The sequence below is a fragment of the Staurois parvus genome, unplaced genomic scaffold (assembly GCF_062004578.1).
Source record: "Staurois parvus isolate SC_StPar_1 unplaced genomic scaffold, SC_StPar_1.0 ptg000180l, whole genome shotgun sequence".
NCBI classification, from domain to species: domain Eukaryota; kingdom Metazoa; phylum Chordata; class Amphibia; order Anura; family Ranidae; genus Staurois; species Staurois parvus.
In genome coordinates this window covers 350,367-374,176 of record NW_028317976.1, presented here as the reverse complement: position 1 = coordinate 374,176, position 23,810 = coordinate 350,367, and the positions used below count along the sequence as shown (strand labels likewise).

The 23,810-nt window shown below is 43.9% G+C and overlaps 1 long non-coding RNA gene across 1 annotated transcript; it reads right to left on the bottom strand.

Moving 5' to 3' along the window:
• Window positions 1-20,888: 20,888 nt before the first annotated feature.
• Window positions 20,889-23,583, bottom strand: LOC149462243 (uncharacterized). Its single transcript, XR_016312690.1, has 2 exons — window positions 23,236-23,583; window positions 20,889-21,143 (listed from the first exon to the last, which is right to left on the bottom strand). It is a non-coding gene; the product is annotated as an uncharacterized LOC149462243 (long non-coding RNA).
• Window positions 23,584-23,810: the final 227 nt, after the last annotated feature.

Here is a 23,810-nt window from a genome sequence, read left to right as displayed (position 1 = left end):
TTGAACATTAATAGTTGGAGAAGTGCAGCACTGTATATTCTTTTGTTGGTTATTTGTTTGTGAAGAAAACACAATTTTTGGTGGTTTGTAGCAGCTTCGATTTGTCTATATACACAATCACTAGTGGCAGCACACAATTTATAGTTCAGGTTTTATAATGAAGAGGATTTATCTGGGGTTTTACAGACTGGAGAGCTCTCTAAGAAGAATTTTGCTGTGTAAACACTTATACATAGTTGTGAGGAAGTTGTCCTCAGTTTACTGTTCATTGGGCATCCCATACACCCCTCACCCCATCCAAGTTTATTACCCCTAATAAAATCCAAATAAACAAGTTCAAGGACTGTTTACTGTCTCTGGAGTGCAAGTCTTTGGAAAATGGTGTTGCCTGGCTGTGCAGGACTATAGGGGGACCCAAATCTTCAACAACTCCTAAGGGGATAGTGCTACACTAACTATGAGGGTGCTACAAATACAAATGATGAGAAACTCACAGTGTGTATTAACCTCCCTGGCGGTATTCCCGAGTGTAGCTCGGGGTAAAGTTTCAGCACCACAAGCGGTAACTCCGAGCTACACTCGGGAATACACTGCAGCGTTGCTCCGGGATCTCTCCTACACTTACCTTGTCCTGCTCTCCCGCGATGTCCCCCCTGCAGTGTCCCCAGCAATGTCCTCCGGCCGATGCCGACATCTGTCTTCTGGGTTCCGTTCCCTGAGAGCGTCGGGACGTACGGGGAAAGAACGGCGGGAAATTTAAAAATGTCAACAAGTGATATTCAATAAATACACTAAAATCACATAGTATAACATTCCTGTATCAAAGCATTTCAAATACATTTTGTCCCGAGTGCTTTGTCCGGCGCCCTGCCTGCATTTTTACTGTTCTTTCTGCCTGGAAACTGAGAAACGTCCATGGCGTCCAAAAAGCATCCCTTTAGGTCAAAAGCGGGTTTAGATCAGCTAGAGAACAGCGATAGTAAATCAGAACCACTTGCAGAATTGAGTGATAATGATTCGTGGGGGAAATTCGCCATCAGACACTGAAAACGATTCTGCGACTTTGCTCAGTGATGTGCGAACTTGGCGCTATATTTCAAATTTCAGTGTTTTTGGTTTGATTACATTATTGAATTAAATTTATTAATATTATATTATTATTTTTATGATTATTTATTAAATTATAATTTATGATTTCGTGTTTCAAATTTTAACATACCCGGGATGTTTACTAGACTCTTGTTCGGACAGATTTCAGTGAGTTATTCCTAAAAATTACAGGCCTACAATAAAAAAAACTACATATTTCCATGCAAAAAAATGTACCGCTTTGAGCACAGAAATACTGATATAATCAGACCGCTAGGGAGGTTAAGCAGCTTCAGTACTGGAGACCAGCCCTTACAGCTTCACAAGACTGATGAGAGGGCCAGAGTTCAACTTTCATGAATGGGCTTGTATAATTATGAAAAAGGCACTTGATCTCAGGTTTCTTTGGGCACATTACTCGATTACAGTACACTGTGTATCACTGTAAATTCTAATCTGAGAGAGTGGGAAGTGGTATAAAAATAGAGGTGAAGTGGCACTCACAAGATGGTTACATAAAGTGGAGTAACCTTTGCTACCAATATATTCATTATTATTTATTTTATTACAGGTACTTCTATAGCACCGTTAATTTACGTAGCACTTTACATTGTACATTCACATCACTCCCTAACACTCAAGGAGCTTACAATCCAAGGACCCTAACAGGATCCAATTAGCCTACCAGCATGTCTTTGGAGCAACCCCATGCAGACACACAGAGAACATGGAAACTCAAGGCAGGTGGGGCCATGGTTGGGATTCGAATTAACAACCCTAGTGCTGCCAGGAGTGGCCTATTTAGGTTTTGTGCTGCCCTAGGCAACACAAAAATCGCTCCTCCCTCTCCAGTGCACCCCCACTGTCTCTAGTGCACCAACAATAGTCCCAATGTCCACTGTATTATAAATCTTCACCCAGTGATCCAGGAACAACAGACGTGTCACCTCCACCAATGGCTGGAATGAAAACTCACCAGAAGATGTTGCTGTTTAGAAAAACAGCAATAACGCTTGTATGATAATAAATTCCCAAGGTACGATCCTTCAGTGTTTCAGGAAACTCGATAGTCCTCCTCATTTTCCGCTCCACCAGATGTCAGTACTTGCACTCTCATGCTCCAAAAACCACCAACAAATCTCCCATAGTGTAGTAGTACATATATACATGGATAAAATAGCCAATTAAAAACAAATAAACCGCTGTGTGTTCACTTACATAAGGGGCCGCCAGACACTTGGAATGGCGGCTTGACCTCCACCAATAACACCTAACAGCCCAATTCCGGTTTGTACAACAGCATGTCCTCAGGGGTTATAAACTAACAAACCATCCTCTCCGCTCCTCACACGACCTCCTGCTCTCTAGCTCCCTTGTCTCCTCCTCTCATGCTCATCTCCAGAACTTCTCCAGAGCTTCCCCCATCCTATGGAACTCTCTACCCCAATTTATCAGACTATCGCCTACTCTGCTCACTTTTAGGCGATCTCTGAAAACCTCTCTCTTCAGGGAAGCCTATCCTGCCTCAGCTACTAATGGAATCTTCTACTCCTCCTACCAGTCCATCCCCTACAGTTACTACAGCTACTACCTTTTGTACCACCAGTCCCTCCCTCCTAGATTGTAAGCTCCAAAGAGCAGGGCCCTCCTAACCCTCTTGTATTGAACTGTATTGTCTCCCGTTATATTGTAAAGTGCTGAGCAAACTGTTGGCCCTATATAAATCCTGTATAATAATATAATAATAAAATAACAGTGGCCATCAATATGTAGCCCATCTATACAGATGGTGAGACGTCACTTCCTATCTCAGCGCCAGTTTCCTGTGGTCTAATTGGAAGTGTAATTACATCACATCTGCTATCAGCGCCATTTTCTTATAGTTTCGAAAGACCAAGACACGGCTGCCATCATGTTGAAGCATCTAACACAGGGGTGTCAAACTGGCTGTTCTTCAGCTGTTGCAAAACTACAAGTCCCATCATGACTCTGCTTTTGGGAGTCATGCTTGTAACTGTCAATCTTGCAATGCGTCATGGGACTTGTAGTTTGGCAACAGCCTGGAGGTCCGCCAGTTTGACACCTGTGCAACAGATCACAAAAACTGGATCCATTCTAATAATCCAGAAAGCATAAAAAGGATAGATCATATACAGAGATGAGCGAATTTCTCAAAAATTCGATTCGGCTGATTCGGCGAATTCCAGTGTGAAATTCGATTCGATGCGAATTTCTTCGCTACGAAGTTAACTTATTAAAAGGGTTTCTAGGCTTCAGAGAGCCTTTAAATTAGTGCAGAACACTGTACCTTTAATTTAAATGCCCTTGGAGATGAGGAAAGAGAAGGAGAAGGAGAAGGAGAAGGATGAGAAGAAGGAGAAGGAGAAGGATGAGAAGAAGGAGAAGGATGAGAAGAAGGAGAAGGAGAAGGAGAAGGATGAGAAGAAGGAGAAGGATGAGAAGAAGGAGAAGGAGAAGGATGAGAAGAAGGAGAAGGAGAAGGATGAGAAGGAGAAGGATGAGAAGAAGGAGAAGGAGAAGGATGAGAAGAAGGAGAAGGAGAAGGATGAGAAGAAGGAGAAGGAGAAGGATGAGAAGAAGGAGAAGGAGAAGGATGAGAAGAAGGAGAAGGATGAGAAGAAGGAGAAGGAGAAGGATGAGAAGAAGGAGAAGGAGAAGGATGAGAAGAAGGATGAGAAGAAGGAGAAGGATGAGGAGAAGGAGAAGGAGAAGGATGAGAAGAAGGAGAAGGAGAAGGATGAGAAGAAGGAGAAGGATGAGAAGAAGGAGAAGGAGAAGGAGAAGCAGAAGGAGAAGGATGAGAAGAAGGAGAAGGAGAAGGATGAGAAGATGGAGAAGGAGAAGGATGAGAAGAAGGAGAAGGAGAAGGATGAGGAGAAGGAGAAGGATGAGAAGAAGGAGAAGGATGAGAAGAAGGAGAAGGATGAGAAGAAGAAGGATGAGAAGAAGGAGAAGGAGAAGGATGAGAAGAAGGAGAAGGATGAGAAGAAGGAGAAGGAGAAGGATGAGAAGAAGGAGAAGGAGAAGGATGAGAAGATGGAGAAGGAGAAGGATGAGAAGAAGGAGAAGGAGAAGGATGAGGAGAAGGAGAAGGATGAGAAGAGGAGAAGGAGAAGGATGAGAAGAAGGAGAAGGATGAGAAGAAGGATGAGAAGAAGGAGAAGGATGAGAAGAAGGAGAAGGATGAGAAGAAGGAGAAGGATGAGAAGAAGGAGAAGGATGAGAAGAAGGATGAGAAGAAGGATGAGAAGAAGGAGAAGGATGAGAAGAAGGAGAAGGAGAAGGATGAGGAGAAGGAGAAGGATGAGAAGAGGAGAAGGAGAAGGATGAGAAGAAGGAGAAGGATGAGAAGAAGGATGAGAAGAAGGAGAAGGATGAGAAGAAGGAGAAGGATGAGAAGAAGGAGAAGGATGAGAAGAAGGAGAAGGATGAGAAGAAGGATGAGAAGAAGGATGAGAAGAAGGAGAAGGATGAGAAGAAGGACAGTTCTGTGACAGTTTCTGTCTATTTCTGACAGTTCTATGACATTCCCTCCATACAGCGGTTGAAACCGCAGTATGGAGTGAATGTCCCAGAACTGTCATAAATAGTCTATTTCTGACAGTTCTGGGACAATCACTCCATACAGCGGTTTCAACCACTCTATGGAGGGAATGTAATAGAACTGTCAAAAATATACTATTAATGACAGTTCTGGGACTGTCCTTCCATACAGCGGTTGAAACATTGTATCTATTTGTTTCCATAAATGGATCCATTTAGGGAAACAAATAGATACAATGTTTCAACCGCTGTATGGAAGGAATGTCCCAGAACTGTCATTAATAGTCTATTTCTGACAGTTCTATGACATTCCCTCCATACAGCGATTGAAACCGCTGTATGGAGTGAATGTCCCAGCACTGTCAGAAATAGTCTATTTCTGACAGTTCAGGGACATTCACTCCATACAGCGGTTGAAAGATTGTATCTATTTTTTTCCATAAATGACATTCTGCAGATACACTTAGAGGAGCGCTGCAGATACACTTTTTGCCGGCTTGGAATTATTCTTATTTTCATCCTACTTCTTCTTCTTCTTCTTCTTCATCCTCATCCTCTTCTTCTTCTTCTGAGGATGAGGATGAGGAAGAAGAAGAAGAAGAAGAAGTAGGATGAAAATAAGATTAATTCCAAGCCGGCAAAAAGTGTATCTGCAGAGCTCCTTTTTGCCGGCTTGGAATTATTCTTCTTTTCATCCTACTTCTTCTTCTTCTTCTTCTTCATCCTCATCCTCTTCTTCTTCTTCTGAGGATGAGGATGAAGAAGAAGAAGAAGAAGTAGGATTAAAATAAGATTAATTCCAAGCCGGCAAAAAGTGTATGTGCAGAGCTCCTCTAAGTGTATCTGCAGAGCTCCTCTAAGTGTATCTGCAGAATAGAGGAACTCTGCACATACACTTTTTGCCGGCTTGCAATTCTTCTTCTTTTCATCCTACTTCTTCTTCTTCTTCTTCATCCTCATCCTCTTCTTCTTCTTCTGAGGATGAGGATGAGGATGAAGAAGAAGAAGAAGAAGTAGGATGAAAATAAGATTAATTCCAAGCCGGCAAAAAGTGTATGTGCAGAGTTCCTCTAAGTGTATCTGCAGAGCTCCTCTAAGTGTATCTGCAGAATAGAGGAGCTCTGCACATACACTTTTTGCCGGCTTGGAATTATTCTTCTTTTCATCCTACTTCTTCTTCTTCTTCTTCTTCATCCTCATCCTCATCCTCAGAAGAAGAGGATGAGGATGAGGATGAAGAAGAAGAAGAAGAAGAAGAAGTAGGATGAAAAGAAGAATAATTCCAAGCCGGCAAAAAGTGTATGTGCAGAGTTCCTCTATTTCTGACAGTTCTCTCACAGCTTCTTCACATGTACAGCGGTTGAAACATCTGTATCCTAAATGTAAACTAATAGATACAATGTTTCAACCGCTAAACATGTGTTCCTTCTGTCAGAGATCTGTCAGAAATAGCGGAGCTCACTGCAGGGACACTTTTGCCGGCTGATCGGGAAATGTTCGATTCGCGCACCCGAAGTAGGCAAAATTTCGGATTCGACGCAAATCGAATATTTCCTGAAATTCGACTCGAATTCCGGTTCGCCTGGTTCGATTCGCTCATCTCTAATCATATACTTAGATGGGCTACATATCTTGATAGAACTAAAATCACAATAATAAATACATACTGACATAAAGTTTTTCTGGTGGAAGGAAAATCTCAAACTAAACAAAATATATATAATAATAAAAACAAAAAATAAAATAAAATAGAAAAATTAATTACATAATATATTTAAAAAAATTATATAATATATAAAATTAGCTGGTATCAATAAAACAATTAATATCCCAATCTAATTAGAATTAGTGTGTTTGCATAAACAAGGATACACACACAACCAACTGACAATCACCCTTTTTTTGCACATTTGCTTTTTCAGAGCAAAGGAACAAGTTAAATTTTATGTCAAACTCCCATCAGCTTATCATTGACTTCTGTTGAACAGGAATGTTGGAAACTTTCCTCCATCCAACTCGCATGAGTGGATGGGGGAATTCGTTGGGGTTTTGTTTCTGGCCCACTGGCTGAACAAAAGAAAAAGGAATGATCTATGGGCAGGTTTAGTCTCTCTTCCAGTGACAGGGGGATAAAGTTATAGGAAGAGGAGGGAACAGGGCAGCAACATAAACACTTTTTAGAAGATTGAAAAAAGTTTGAAAGGGATAAGGACAGCAGTAAAAACCTGACAGAAGATTCCATGCTCAATCCAAAAATAAGGAAAAGTTTTGGCTCAGATTGGGCTCCAGTCCCTCCAGTAGTGTGACCAACCCTGCGAAACCTCCTCTATGGTGCTCCTGGCTGTGGCCACAATCTTGCCTCCTTCACATACAATACAGGGTTAATAGTCCTGCATTGTATGTGTTGATGCTGTGGGACCACCTAAAGCCTAGAGCACCAGGGAGAAGAGGATAGTGTTGGAGCTTGTTGGAGGAAAATATTACAGCCTCTTCATCTACCACTAGACCAAGCGAGGAGTTTTCTCTCTAAGGTGCTCCTGGCCATGGACCACCTACAGCCTAGAGCACCAGGGAGAAGAGGATAGTGTTGGAGCTGGTTGGAGGAAAATATTACAGCCTCTTCAGCTACCACTAGACCAAGCGAGGAGTCTTCTCTCTAAGGTGCTCCTGGCCATGGACCACCCACAGCCCTGAGCACCAGGGAGAACAGGACAGTGTTGGAGGCAGCTGGAGCAGGATGAAGGTAAATAATACAATCTCTTTGGCTACCCTTAGACCTAATGAGGAGCCTCCTCTCTAAGGTGTTCCTGGCTGTGGTTGCACTCCTGCCTCCTTCATGTACAGTACAAGTTTTATAGCCTTGCATTGTACGTGATCGTGCTGAGGGACCACTCATAGCCTGGAACACCCAGGAGAAGAGGACAGTGCCATAGTAGGAGTAAGGCTAATATTACTGCCTCTTCACCTACCACTAGAGTTAAAGAGGAGCCATCTCTCTAAGATGCTCATGGTTGCGGTCTCACTTCTGCCTCCTTCACATGCTATACAGGGTTGGTAGTCCTGCATTGTACATGATGATGCTGAGGGACCACTCACAGAACCCAACACCTGAGAGAATGCCAGAGTAGGGGTAAGGCAAATAATACAGCCTCTGCAGTTACCACTAGAGCTAAGGAGGAGCCATCTCTCTAAGGTGCTCCTGCCACCTTTACATGTAATAGAGGGTTGATAGTCCTGCATTGCACATGCTGATGCCGAGGGACCACCCACAGCCCGGAGCACCAGGGAGAACCAGAAAGTGCTGGAGGCAACTGGTGCAGGGGTAAGACAAATAATTCAGCCTTTTCAGCTCACCACTAGGCCTAACGAGGAGCCTTCTCTCTAAAGTTCTCCTTTCTGTCCCACATGGAAGAAAAATATATTTGAAATATATTTTTAAAATATTCTTCCCAAATATATTGACATATATTTGAAATACTACAATTTTGGCCATATTAAATATATATATACAGTTACAAGAAAAAGTATGTGAACCCCTTGGGATTACGTGGAGTTTTGCATGAATTGGGCATAAAATGTGCTCTGAACGTCATCTAAGCCACAACAATAGAAGAACACAGTCTGCTGAACATAATACTACACAAACATTAGATGTTGCCATGGTTTAATTGCACATAACATGTAAACATTCACAGTGCAGGGAGGAAAAAGCATGTGGACCACTCCTCTTTACAAAACTGTTTCAGTGTAGCAATATTCTTGGGATGTCTGGTGTGAATCGCTCTCTTAAGGTCATGCCACAGCATTTCAATCGGGTTGAGGTCAGGACTCTGACTGGGCCACTCCAGAAGGCATATTCTGTGCTGTTGCAGCCATTGTTTTGTTGAATTACTTGTATGCTTTGGGTCATTGTCCTGTTGCATCACCCATCCTCTGCGGAGCTTCAGTTGGCGGACAGATGGTCGTACGTTTTCCTGCAAAATGTCTTGATAAACTCTGGAATTCATTTTCCCATCAATGACAACAATCCGTCCAGGCCCTGAGGCAGCAAAGCAGCCCCAAACCATGATGCTCCCTCCGCCATGTTTTACAGTGGGGATGAGGTTTTGATGTTGGTGTGCTGTGCCTTTTTTTCTCCACACATAGGGTTGTGTGTTCTTCCCAAACAACTCAATCTTGGTTTCATCTGTCCACAGTATATTTTGCCAGTAGTTCTGTGGAACATCCAGGTGCTCTTTTGCAAACTTCAAACGTGCTGCAATATTCTTTTTGGACAGCAATGGCTTCCTCCGTGGTGTCCTCCCATGTACTCCATTCTTGTTTAATGTTTTCCTTATTGTAGATGTGTCAACAAAAATGTTAGCATGTGCCAGAGATTTCTGTAGGTCTTTAGCTGACACTCTGGGATTCTTCTTTACCTCATGCAGCATTCTGCGCTGTGCTCTTGCAGTCATTTTTACAGGACGACCACGCCTAGAGAGAGTAGCAACAGTGCTAAACTTTCTCCATTTGTAGACAGTCTGTCTTACCGTGGACATATGAACATCAAGGCTTTTGGAGATACTTTTGTAACTCTTTGCAGCTTCATGCAAGTCAACAATTCTTGATCGTAGGTCTTCTGAGAGCTCTTTTCTGCGAGGCATGGTTCACATCAGACAGTGCTTCTTGAAACCAGTAAACCAAAAACAGGTGTGTGTTTTTTAAGGGCAGGACAGCTGTCAGCAACACATCCAATATCATCACACTGATTGGAGTCAAGGTTGGCTCACTCCTGGCTCCACTTAGCTCTGGGAGAAGTCATTAAGCTAGGGCCTCACATACTTTTTCCTCCCTGCACTGTGAATGTTTACATGTTATTTGCAATTAAACCATGGCAACATCTAATGTTTGTGTAGTATTATGTTCAGCAGACTGTGTTCTTCTATTGTTGTGACTTAGATGACGTTCAGAGCACATTTTATGCCCAATTCATGCAAAACTCCACGTAATCCCAAGGGGTTCACATACTTTTTCTTGCAACTGTATATATACTGTTTTTATTACAAAATATATGAAAAATATTTTTAAAAATACATTTAAAAAATACTGTATGTCTTTAAAAATACTAATCTACATTTTTGGAATGCATTTACAAGTATATGTAAAAATATATGTGAAAATTACTTTTTGATATGTTAAAAAAAATCTGAAGAATATATTGAAAAAAAATATATTTTTAAGAATATTTTTCATATATTTTGTAATATATAAAAAGCATTGCAACATGCAGTGTATGTGTATATATATATATATATATATATATATATATATTTATTTATTGAAATATATTTTGAAATATATTAAATATGGCCAAAATTGTAGTATTTAAAATATATGTCAATATACTTAGGAAGAATATTTAAAAAATATATTTCAAATATATTTTTCTTCCATGTGGGGTGATCACACACCTGCTTCCTCCACATATAGTACAAGGTTAATAGCCCTGAATTTTGCGTGATAATGCCAGGGGACCACCCACAGAGAGCCAGGGGAAAGAAAGTGTGGGAGCCAGTCGTAGTGTGGGTAAGGCAAATATTGTAGCCTCTGCAGCTCCTCCAGAACCAGTGGCATGTGCGGGGGGTGCGGCCCGCACCGGGTGACACCGACCGCACAGGGTGACACCGGACCCTCTCCACGAAAAGGTAAGTTGTAAAGCAAGCCGACGATCCCCACGGGATGGATCCGATCCATCCTGCGGGGATCGTCGGCTTTCTTTCCAATTTACCTTTCTGTGGAGCGGGTCCGGTGTCACCCCGTATAGGTTGCATGCTGACAATCCCCGCAGGAAGGATGGGATCTGCGGATTGGGGAGCATAATGTATCAGAGTCTGATCCATTATGCTCCCCAATCCGCAGATCCAAACCATCCTGCGGGGATCGTCGGCTTTCTTTCCAACTTACCTTTTCGTGGAGTGGGTCCGGTGTCTCTCCGTAGAGGTTGCATGCTGACGATCCCCGCAGGAAGGATGGGATCTGTGGATTGGGGAGCATAATGGATCTGAGATCGATCCATTATGCTCCCCAACCCGCAGATCCGATCCTTCCAGCGGGGATCGTCAGCATGCAACCTATACGGGTTGACACCGGACCTGCTCCATCGCCGGCATGCAACCCAATCCGCAGATCCAATCTTTCCTGCGAGGATCGTCAGCATGCAACCTATACGGGGTGACACCGGACCCGCTCCACAAAAAGGTAAGTCCAATCCATTATGCTCCCCAATCCGCAGATCCGAACCATCCTGCGGAGATCGTCGGCTTTCTTTCCAACTTACCTTTTTGTGGAGCAGGTCCGGTGTCACCCCGTATAGGTTGAATGCTGACGATCCCTGCAGGAAGGATGGGATCTGCGGATTGGGGAGCATAATGGATCGGAGTCCGATCCATTACGCTCCCCAATCTGCAGATCTGAACCATCCTCCGCGGATCGTCGGCATGCAACCTATACGGGGTGACACCGGACCTGCTCCACAAAAAGGTAAGTCCAATCCATTATGCACCCCAATCCGCAGATCTGATCCATTCTGCGGGGATCGTTGGAGGGGGTGCCACCAAGTGTTACCGCAGCGGATGACACCAACCCTAGGGACACCTCTGCCCAGGACCTAAGGTGCATTTACTCTTGCAGTGCAGGAGAAGGCCCCACTGTAGGGGTAGAGTCCGTCTAATTCCTTGAGTTGTGCTTTAAACTCTTCTCTTTCATTTTTCAATAAATCTATTCTTCGTGGAATTGCCCTTTAAGCTTTTGGAATTTACTGTTATGTTACTGTAGCAACTCTAACTGGAATTAAAGAATGTACCTGTACAGGCTCAGAGGGGAGTAAAACTGGCAGATCCCGTAGCTGGTGAGGAGTGAGCGTGTATGTGGAATGTGCAATCATTGTTTCTTGGGGGAATAAACATCAGTCTGTTCATTAACCTTGGCTGGGGAATCCTTTTAAGGAAGGGTCGGCTGCAATGTTCGGAGTTCACAAAGTCTGGCTCACCAAGCAGATGATGCATTGGATTTCTGAACAGTTTCTTGACAAGTAGCAGGTGTTCAATGTTTTCTGAATAGCTACAAATATGTCTAAAGCAGATTTCACAATATTAGAAATTGGCAATAGAAATGTTAACGGGTGTTAATGATAAGCGAAACAGATTGAGCTTGTACCTGGAACACCTGATCACTATTTCAAATATGTTGAACCAATGGCATGTTCACGCCACTTGTGGTGGACTGCTTTGCACTGGGTTCACGCTGATGCGGTGCGAAATCCGCAGCGTTTTCTGTGCGATTTCCGCACTGCATCAGAATCGCACCCCCTTCATGCGAATTGCTGCGGGTGTGTATGATATGTTAACAACACCCCAAAAGCGGTCCGTAAAACACGGTGCAATGTGCAGAATCGGATCGCATAGCTGTGAATACCCATGCATTCCGATTCCAAAAAAAAAGGTCCTGCACCTTTTTGGTGCGAGTGCGGTGCGATTGGAGCCGTACAAATTGCATGTGATTTGCACAGGAATGCGGTGCGGTTCCTGTGTGAATCACATGCGATATACTGCACCGCGTGTATGTGAACCCAGCCTTAACCACTTCCCATCTGGCCCATGTACATAAATGGCCGGACGGGAGCAGTGCCGAAGAGGGTGGCCGTTTATAAATGGTCCCCGCATTCACTACCTGTGTCCTCTGAACACCGATTGCTGTACAGGACCTCTGTGTGAGGTCCTGATCATGTGACTAAAAAATGCAAATACATTTCACAGCTCTAACTGGAAAGATGCGGAGGATACTGAAGACCTTACTTCGTCAAGGTGCAAAGACTGACCCTCTAGCAGTGGTGGATTTAGGTTTTGTGCTGCCTTAGGCAACAAAAAAATTGCCACCCCCCGTAGAAAGAGCCTGACATTGACCAAGAACATCCCTGCCCTCCACCCGAGCCTTCCACTACCACTGCCCCCCATACACCAGCCACCATCCCCCATGGCGAGAGAGAGAAAGGCACTCACCTTCACAGCTCCAGACATCCCCAGGAACAAGAGTCGGGCTGCGTATGCACCATCATGAAACCCACAGCATGTCTAGGAACCCACCAGGTCCCCATGCCGCGTGTGTCCCTTCTTCCAAGGGGCAGTGCTGCCCGCCCTGAAATATGCCGCCCTAGGCAAATGCCTTGTTTGCCTTGTGGTAAATACACCCCTGCCCTCTAGTCTTTCAACAATAAACTTAAAGTGACTCAGTTTGTGAAACATATTCAGGTTTTTGGATGAATGCTCAAACTTTTGTCTTTTTGGCGGAAGCCCAAAATCAAAAATAGAAGCGGTATTTCTACAGAATTCCAGCTGCCAGTGGTTACGAGGGAAGCAACCTTCACTTCCCTAGCAACCAATTTTGTCACCAACACCAATGACTTACATAGAAGAGGTGTTGCAGCACTTTATGTACGTCACAGAGACGCACTCCTTCACAGGCAGTGTTAGGACATCCCCCAGGCATCTTATTTTTAACTACTTCAGGTCTGGACACTTTCACCCTATTCCTGTCCAGGCCGATTTTCAGCTTTTAGCGCTATCACATTTTGAATGACAATTGCGTGGTCATGCAGCACTGTACCCATATGAATTTTTTAGCATTTTTTTTGAGACACATAAAACTTTATTTTGGTGGTATTTATTCACCACTGGGATTTTTCTTTTTGCTATATAAATGAAAAAATCCGAACATTTTGAAAAAATTTTTTTCTTATACAATTTTGCAAATAAATAATCTTTCTTCATAAATTTTGGCCAAAATTTATTCAGTTATCTTTTCACAAATAACACCACATTAGTTTATAACCAAAAATTATAATTTTTCAAAAAATGTTTTTACATTTTTATTTTATTTTTTTATTGTATTATTTGTTTTGGTTTTTTTAACATACCGTCACACTTAGCAGTTCAGTGTCACCAGAGTGACACTGTACTACTTGTGGGGGGTGATGAAGATTTTTTATTTTTTACACTGATTGCTTTTACACCCATAAAGGCTGTAAAAGCAATCCTTTCTCCTTCTCTCTGGCTCCATTCTTGCAGCCATTGAGAAATACTGTGAGAGCTGTGATTGGTCACAGCTTGTCACATGGTACAAGGCTGTTGTGAATAGCCCTGTACCATGTGACCTCTGTGATCATACACAGATTTCACACGTAGTAAGCAATGATGTCAGAAATTACATCTTGCTTTCTACTATTCATGTGATCACTGACTGGCCAATCAGTGATCACATGAATGGGGACCTCATACAGAGGTCCCGTACAGCGATCGGTGTTCCGCTGTGTCCTCCGGAGGATGCAGTGGCCATTGGAGCGCGTTGCCAAGCGCTCCCAGGGAGCGCGCACAGGCTAAAATGGCGGGCATCGTTTATGAATGGCAACCCGCCCCTGCACTGCTCTCTTCCGGCCGTTTATATACATGGGCCGGATGAGAAGTGGTTAATTGGATATTTTAAATGTTTCACTTAAAGCGTATAAAAATCATTGCTTCTGGCCGAATAGATTTTTAAAACCTTTTTTTTTTGCATTGGTTTCCCAGGGCAGTGCACCCCCCCCCCATGGTTTTGTTACAACCCCTTTCCTATTAACCCATAAAATGGGCATTTTTGCTTAGACAGATTGGGCTCCCATTGGTTTCAATGAGGTGTGGGTTTGACTTTCAAGAGTCTTTGAAGTTTGTTGAACCCTGCTCAAATTGAACCCTGGGCAGCTCGGCTCTTCCCTACTCCTGAAGTATGATCCCTTTTTAGCTAAATGTCACCCCACGTATACCCCACCTTGCTCATGTCACCCTGCTTCTAGTCAATTACCACCTACTTACATCCCAATATTGCAAAATCTCCATTTCTCTCAACTTTTAGCAGAATATTTTCCCGACATCCGTTCATTTATGTTCCATTTTTCCTTTTTCACCCAACTTTTCAGCCTTCCTCTTTTTCAGTTTTACTCTCCTACCTCTTGTTACCCCATTTCAGCTTTGCATCTTATATCATGTCATGACATTGATGAGACAGCCAGACACTGCTGATGGGGACATTGCTGGGACTTCTGTTTGCCAGGGACAGATGCCTGAAAATAGGGACTGTCCCTGACAAGGACGGAAGGCAATGAATATCAATGAACTGAACTGAAAGTAGATTGGGTTGCTGCTCTCTTTAATTCCTCAACCAAAAATTTGCATGTTGTCGATGCCAAAATCAAACTCACTTTTAAAGTGGATGTAAAGGCTGAAGGTTTTTTACCTCCATGTATTCTATGCATGAAGATAAATAACCTTCTGTGTGCAGCATCCTCCCCCAGCCCCCTTAATACTCACCTATGCCCCCTCTTAATAACGATGTGCACTGGAGTCTCAGCTACCCCTGACTCCCTTTCCTCAATGGCTGAGACAGAAGCGGGAGCCATTGGCTCCCACTGCTGTTAATCACAGCTGGTGAGCCAATGAGAAGAGAGAGGGGGCGGGACTGAGCTGCAGCTCTGTGTTTGAATGGATACACGGAGCAGCTGGTGCCCGCATAGCAAGCTGCTTGCTGTGACAGGACCCAACAAGAGGGAGGGGCCAGCAGCACCGGCGGGGGACCCAAGAAGAGGAGGATCCGGGCTTCTCTGTGCAAAATCATTACACACAGCAGGTAAATATAGATATGTTTGTTATTTTTTTTTAATGTAAGTTTTTAGAATCACTTTAAAGAACCCTCTCCCTGCTGCACAGTATTTTTTTGCTTTGTTAAGGTCCAGATAAACCTAATTAGTCCTAAATATGCACCCTCCTAACCAGGAGCGGACTGACAACTCATGGGGCCCCCGGGCAATAGGGGATCATGGGGCCCCTGTGTCCTTGCCCACACTCAAACCACACCCAAAAAGCCTATGAAAGGTACCAGGGGCATCTCATGGGGCCCCCTACTGACCCCGTGCCCTCGGGCAGTGCCCAATTTCCCAAATGGTCAGTCCGCCCCTGCTCCTAGCACCTATGCTGATAAATCTGTTTAAGAATGAAGTATATACTTACCTATTTTCAGCCTGGTCACGTGATCCAGCTCTGAGGAAGAGGCAAGTCCTCGAAACGCGTTAGCCTGTTGGATGTCCATTTATGTATTGCGGACTGGGTGGTGCTGTTGTTTTATGATCTTTGTCTTACTCGTCTTTTGTGAGTATAATACTTACCATTTTTATAAAAATAAAATCATATTTGAAGAATAATGCACTAGGCCAGGGCGCCCTCTTTTTTTGCTTTTTTGGTTACCTGATCCAGTTCCCCTGTGTCAGCCAGTGGCGGCTGCAAGGGAGAGGAGGGAGCACCAAAAATGGATGGGCAGTTGAAGCCTATGGGTGATATCAGTGTTCCAGTCTATACTAGCCATTGTCTCTCCTCTCCCCTGCACCTGCTGCTGGCTGACACAGGGGGATCACGCGGTTGGACCCGGGTGGGCTGAAAATAGGCAAGTATATACAATATTCTCACTCGGGTTAGCAAGCATAGGTGTTAGGAGGGGGGACGGAGCATATTTAAGATTACTTTACACAAGCCCAGAATTCTTTTTTAAATGTCCCCCATGGCAGTGCCCAGCTCCCTATGCCCTTTTCCTTACAATAGCTTGCTTTGCTCGATTGAGTTCAGTGGGGTTCAATGTTCAGGTTTTGATGAAGTCTAACAGAATTGGATGACACCTCCCACCCCCACCCATGAATTGATCCTGAGCAGATTCCCTCAACCCTATCTGAGATGTTAAAACCTAATAAATGTCAAATCATTTTTTATGAGAGGTCTTAATTATGGTAATGTATCCAAAGTCTTCTGTGTACCCATCTAGCAAATGAAATGCCACTTGCAATATGGAATATGTTGTCAAAGCATATCTTAATCTGAAAGAGATTTGTACTTTCCCTTTCATGCACTTGCAGCCTCTGCAGGAAGGCGATTGGCGACATATGTTTTAATCAGTTAATGTGCTTGGACTTTGGACCGATGTTTAATAATATATTACTTACGGAAAAAGCTCTTTTCAAATTTTGGCATTATATATTTACAATTTTTTTTTTCAAAACTGCTGTGCTGTGAATTACAATAATTCAGAAACACAGATTACAGAAACAGCATTAATATCTCAAAGAGAAAAATAATGACTGTATTTAGCAGGACATATTGGCAGGACTGTTTTTGTAGCACAGTTAAAGGTCTTCCATTTACGTGAAAACAAAAATATACGTCACAACCTTCTATAGGGTATCTTGTAAAGTTGGTAAAGGCTTCCAATTTATGATGAGTGTCGAAAATAAACTAGGCTAGGCTATAAATAGGATAGGCTATAAATAGGATAGGCATACTACCAGTCCTGGCAGAACATCCATCCTGCACCTTCACCATTGCAGAAGATGTTTGACCAACAGAGACCCCATAGACAAATAATTGACCAGCAAAACAAAAATAGTAGAACTCAGATTTTCACAGAGATCTTAGTTGCAAAACATGGTATATGCAGAAATACGCAGTTTTTTGGAGTCACAGAGGTTCCCTTTCTTAAGGTGATAGCAGGGGCGGACTGATAACTCATGGGGCCCCCGGGCAATAGGGGATCATGAGGCCCCTGTGTCCTTGCCCAAACTCAAAAAAGCCTATGAAAAAGGTACCAGGGGCATCTCATGGGGCCCCCGGGCAATAGGGGATCATGGGGCCCCTGTGTCCTTCAAAGACGAATTCTCCTGCGCTCTAGGACCCAGACAGGTGGCGAATGGATGGAACCAGACCTGGAGAAATCGTCCACCAATGCATAAAGGGCTGTGCGGCTCCAAAACAAGGCTGCGTAAGCCCGACCAATACTGCAGAATGAAATGAAAACGAGAAGCGCACCAACCTTGCGCATTACCTCAGTAACCAAAATTTATTAATTGTAAAAAATATACTCACAAACAGCGAATGAAATCAGGCATGTAAGTCCTCAAAGGGACTTGAAGATAGCGCGAATCCCATCAAGGGGATGGGTATTCAGTATAGCTGACGCATTTCGAAGAGTGTCCCTTCTTCATCAGAGCCCCTGTGTCCTTGCCCAAACTCAAAAAAGCCTATGAAAAAGGTACCAGGGGCATCTCATGGGGCCCCCTACTGACCCCGGGCCCTCGGGCAGTGCCCGAGTTTCCAAATGGTCAGACCGCCCCTGGGTGACAGATGATCAGGGGCGGACTGACCATTCGAGCACTCGGGCACTGCCCGAGGGCCCGGGGTCAATAGGGGGCCCCATGAAATGCTCCTGGTACTTTTTTATAGGCTTTTTTGGGTGTGTTTTGAGTTTTGGCAAGGACACAGGGGCCCCATGATCCCCTATTGCCCGGGGGCCCCATGAGTTGTCAGTCCACCCCTGCAGATGATTATCACTTTGAGAAAGGGGACCTCTGTGTCTTTGAAATGTTGGTGGTTTTTACTGCAAGCAAGGTGTAAGGATTCAGGCTGATGTGAAACAACAGCTACAAAACAAACTGGTATGTATATATTTGTAGTCATGTACATTTAGAAGACCTTTACCTGTGAGATTACTATTTTTGGTATATTTGCATGCAGTGGTGTATTTAGGTTTCGTGCTGCCCTAGGCAACACAAAAATTGGCTGCCCTCCCCATGGAGAGACCCTGACACCAAACAACACCCCCCTCCCCTATGAAGAGAGCCTGACGTTGACTAACAACACCCCCACCTGAGAGAGCCTTCCACTACCACCACCCCCCATACACTGGCAACCCCCACCCCGGCAAAAAATAAGACACTCACCTTCACAGCTCCGGACGTCCCCGGTAACAAGAGTCAGGCTCTGCATACACCATCAAGCAGACCGCAGCCTCTCTTCCACCTGGTCTCTGTGCTGCTTGTGTCCCTTCTTCCTTTACTTCTTTCAGGGGATGGTGCTGCCCCCCTGAAAAATGCTGCTGCCCCCCCTGAAAAAATGCCACCCTAGGCAAATGCCTTGTTTGCCTTTTGGTAAATACACCTCTGTTTGCATGTAGGCAGTTTGAAATGCTGGTTAGGGAAATAGCTGCTGCCCCAACTAGGAGGGAAATAGTTAACCTAATGTCCCACACTTTTTGCTGACCTCTCCCTCTCTCCCTGTGCTGATAACAAAAGGGGGGAGAGCTCTGCCCAGGCATACAGTCTGCATGGAAAGAGGACACAGACAAGCCACAGCATATAATCTCCAGCTGCTTAGAGAGAATGGGGAGCGGTTGCACCTCAGAGAGTCTTGCCAACTCAATTGCTGTATTACTGCTGATGCCATTGCCAGAGTCCATCCTGCCAGTCTGCTAAGACATGCTGAGTCCAGAGTTCCTGATAAAGATTGCTGGTGTTGGAAGACGGCCACCGTGTAGGTTGCTGGGACCTGCAGTCCACCCTGAAGACACTAGTTGCTGGATACTACTAAGATGGACACTCATCCTGTGCAGGTATGCTGGGGCAGCCACAAACCTGAGTTAGAGATTAGAGAAGAGATGTTAGGGAAAAACTGTTGCCTTTGTTTGAGTGTCATGCTGAATTACGAGGTGGAATTAAAAAAGCTTTAAGACTAGTTTTGTAACATGCCAACAGATGGCAGCACAAGGCTGCACAGGGAGCACCGACCTTCATAAGTCAGTGTACCAAAAGACATTGTCTTGTGTACATCGGGAGCTGTGAAACTGGTGCTATTTTGACCATGTGTGTTAATACGTCTGCTATTTCATCATGGACAGCAAGTTAGAACAAAGAGCAAACGTGAAATTCTTTGTGAAACTGTTACTAAAGAGGTGTAACGCAAGTAATCAGCACATTCTACACATAGTTTACAGCGTGGGTCAGTAAAGCATATTAGGGTATGAAGACAGCTCCGTAAGAGTTAACAGAGTGTTGAGTAAAGACAAACAGAGGCTGCCAAAGGTAACAAAGGTTTCACTAGCAGCCAGTTGCAAGTGTGTATCTGTGAGAGGTGGGAAAGCCTCTTGCAGGGGGGAGCTGTTATTGGCACACCTACTGCATACACCAGAATACCACCTCCAAAGGGACCATGGCATTAGTTAGCTAGTTAGAATTTGTCCTAGCATGCCCAGCGATAGTGAACATGACTAAACATGTCTGTTACCTGATTGGCTCCTGCACAAGGCACCCTCAGTGGTGGAGATAGCAGTGTCCCAGAAGAACACTCAGATCCACCCTGTTCCAGCAGATGCAGGTGGTCGAGGAACCCAGTGACCTCAGCCCCGACGGACTGCCTGTAACCATTGTAGATGCCAGAGCCACCTTGGAGGAACCACCAGCCAAGATCCTCCTGCCAGACACAACTCCCAAGGGTTGGCCTCCCTTGGAAGCCCTGGGGTAGAGCAGTTGACCGAAGACCCTCTTTCAGGGGATACATTCACTGGGGAAGAAGGCAATCCAGCTGCTAGCCTTCAAGAACTGCTGTTACCTGTTGTTGCTGTGCAGCTGGAACGCACTGCCATGGCTTCCCCCAAGATGCTACCAGGCTCCTCAACCTTTCTGGATTCCTTAGTCCCCGAATTTTTGGAACAAGTTACTCTGCACGTTGTGTTTGACTGTTCCTGGTTTATGGCTGTCTGTCAATTGGGTGATCCCCCAAACTGAATAACCAGAAAATTAGATAGTTTGGGTATCCAGGTAGGTCCAGCAAGGAATATGTTGACTTCTGTTCTGTCATGTGATCTTATTTTCTTATAGGTTCAATAGTCTCTGAACTCAGGAATGTGATATCATGGAACACCATTGTCTCTTCTGTCCCTAACTTCAATCCATTGAATTTTTTGAGTTTTGAATGTGGTGTACTGTGTTGACAATTAAGGGCAATAGGACTGTAACTAGATACTCAGTGATATTGTGCGATCTGTACATTGGGGACACAAAACAACCTCCCAACACATGGACCAACTGCAGAGCAATCTCCACAGGTCTTCCTACAGGCAGAGAGAAAATTGCAACCCTCACTATCCTATAGCAATCTAATCAGCAACTGATCTGTGGTGTTTTATAAAATCTGGTATCTTCAAGCCCAAATTTGATTTCTTGTTGAGCTGACATTGGCAATTTTCTTAGCTGTAATGAAGCTTCAAGTTTGGTCTATGAACAGTATCCTAAAAACACTCATCTGTTTCAAGTTTTTCATCAAAATCTGTTTTACCAAGATAATCATCAGAATGCCAGCTATCTTCTTTACATGTTTTAATATGTATTCAGTTTTAGCATAAACATCCTGGAATAATGCAGAAACTTTGATATCTAATTCCAAAATCTAACCACCAATAAGAACAAAAGGATAGGTAAGAACAAATATTTTTAGATTTAATGTCCCCTTTGTCAGAGCTTCAGGGATGGGTGTGTATCTATACTTTTCCTGAACAAGATGACTTCCTTCCATTGAAGGCTTCTCCCTGGGTTCCACTGGCTTGCTGCCTTGGCCCTAAGGAGGAAGAAGAGTTAGGATGTCATGTAAGATAATTTAGGAATTCACAATGGGTTGCTTTACTTCTAAGCAGAGTTGAAAGGTTCCTGGTTTAAAGGGTATCTGTCACAAAGTGAAATAGCTATGCCAGGCAGATCAAATGGAAGCTGATTTTCTCTGATTGCTTAGACTAGAGCTGGTGTCACTGCCCTGTAACTGTGTACACCCTGGAGCCAAGAAATCTGAGCTTCCATCTGGGCCTTTTCACTAAGTGTTCAAAATACTGTATGCAAATGATATGAATAAAGTTCTACTTTAAGTACTTCAATGGCTTTCCAGCGAAAGAAAAACACGAGGTGGGATTTACTAAAACTAGTGCACTCAGAATCTGGTGCAATTGTGAATGACAGACATTCAGCTTCTATCTCCAGCTTGTTCAATAATTAAGCTTTGACAATAAAACTTGGACAGTGATTGGTTTCTGTGCAAAGCTGCACTAGATTTTGCACCATGACGTTTTAGTGAATAACCTCCATAATAATTGCATACTAAATATCCTGTACATAAAGACCTAGGAAGTTGGAGGATCAAATGGTCTGCTATTTATATTCTCTAATTTGTTTGCATTGTAGATAACCCCCTTTTTTCTATAAAAATGGTAACTGATTAAGTATTAGGCTAATAAGACCAGCCTGCGTGTTGTCTCCCGGAGCACTTGCCATCCCCAGGATTTCTGCTACATCCCGGTTTTATTTCCTCCCGTTTTGGGCTTTCCAGGAGGAGCCTATCCATCTACTCTCCCCCTGGAGGATTCTCAGGCAATCATGGGGGTACTGGAATGCATTTGCAATTGCATGTCAATGTATTATAATGTAATGAATCGCATATGGAAAAAGTTTTATAACTTAATGATATGTTTTTGTATTAAGATATGTTATACTGTCCCATTTGTAGCTCTTGATGGAGTGGATGCAATCCAAGAAACGTGTTGAGCTCATTGATCAGAGTATTTGATTTTGGTACATGGGAAAAGTAGTTTCACCAGAAGGCATAATATATGTAACTTTGAAACAAGTTAAGAGGGACAAAATTTAATTTTATTGTTTTTATGTAGTATGAATTTGTGTCTAATTTTAAATATTTGTGAAAAACCTTTTGCTATTTACGTTTATTATTGGCCCAAGTTGTACCTTAAAAGTCCCCCTAGATCATAAAATTGTGTTTTACCAATTTCACTATACATAAAGACATGGATGCAAGCAGATGATGAATTACACTGTTACATTAATATATACATGAGACATAATTAAGATCACAATTGGGTCAAGTTTGATGTAAGAGGGACAATACTGGTCACCATGCCACCATCCTCCATTGTGTGTATGGAGGAGGCTATGGCACCCTAAGCTGCTCTCCTGATTTGGACTACAAACATGTCCATGTTTCTTCATCTTCCATGCCCACCCGTGCCACTCTGATCTATTGCTGCTGCAGATATTAGGAGAATTGTGAGAGCTGTTACATGTTGTCATCAAGAGTGCCCAACTATGCCTGCCCTTTCCATTCATAGAAGCCATACAACAACTTCTATGGATGAAACAGTATCTATGAATGGAGGATGGGTGGATAATTTGAACGTCTGCCACCTACATTCATAGATCCTGTTTCATTAATAGAAGCTACTGTGTGGCTTCTATGAATGGAGGAGGGGGGCATAAAGGGTGGTGGTCATTGTCAGGAACTCTTAATGAGTGCAAATGACAGCTCCTACAGTTCTAAAAATTAGGTTTTATTGGGGGATTGAACTTGGATTGGGTAAGGGGTGTATGGGATGGCCAAGGGTAATGACAACAGAGGACAAACTCCTTAGCAACAATGTACAAGCCCTTACAGCAAAGAGTCTCTTTTGGAGAGCTAGCCAGCATCTTATGTTGTACCACCCCAGACCCCAGATGAATCCTCGCCTCATCCAGCTGTACTGGATGAATCCCTGGGCAGAGGATCCAGTGCCTGCCACTGCCGTGTGAAACAGTTCCAGGTAGTGGCCAATCCAGTTTCCCACCAGTGTGCTCCTTCCATTTACTGGCCCAGGGGGTGCAGGTTTACTCACTCAGTCCTTCTCCTGTGCTGCTGCTGGGTCGGTAGCTTCTCTTCAGCCTTCTATCTGACCCTCTCCTTCCCTGCTGCACAGGCGGTCTTTGCTCTGGTTGGTGAAGTCCTGAGCTTTCCTCCCTCCAAGATCTTCTGCCTGTTGGTGAGCCCCCCTCCATCTGGGCCCCCTCCCAGGCTCCTGCTCTCCAGCCTCACTTCCTCTCCATCTTCCTCCCAACTTCTCCCCTGCTGCTGAGCAGGCTCTGTTACTTTTAAGAGCTGTCCTGGCACCATGCCAAGTCTCCTGTTGGGGATTGGCCAAGATCCCTCAAAAGTGCAGATCAGTCACTCCTCTTCTCTACCCACTGCTTCTAGAATTTTCTCCAAAGTTCCAGAGCAGGGTTGAGGTCTGCAGAGCCTCTCAGCCCTGCCCTGATTTTGACCTCCCTCTGACTATTACACAGGCTGCTACTCAGCCTCTGTCTTAGTTTAAGGTTTATCTCCCCCTAGCTTCCGAGGAGGGTGCTACACTATCAGAAACTAACCTAACTCACTTAACAGAAGAGACATCATCACAAGGGACACTTTCTACCA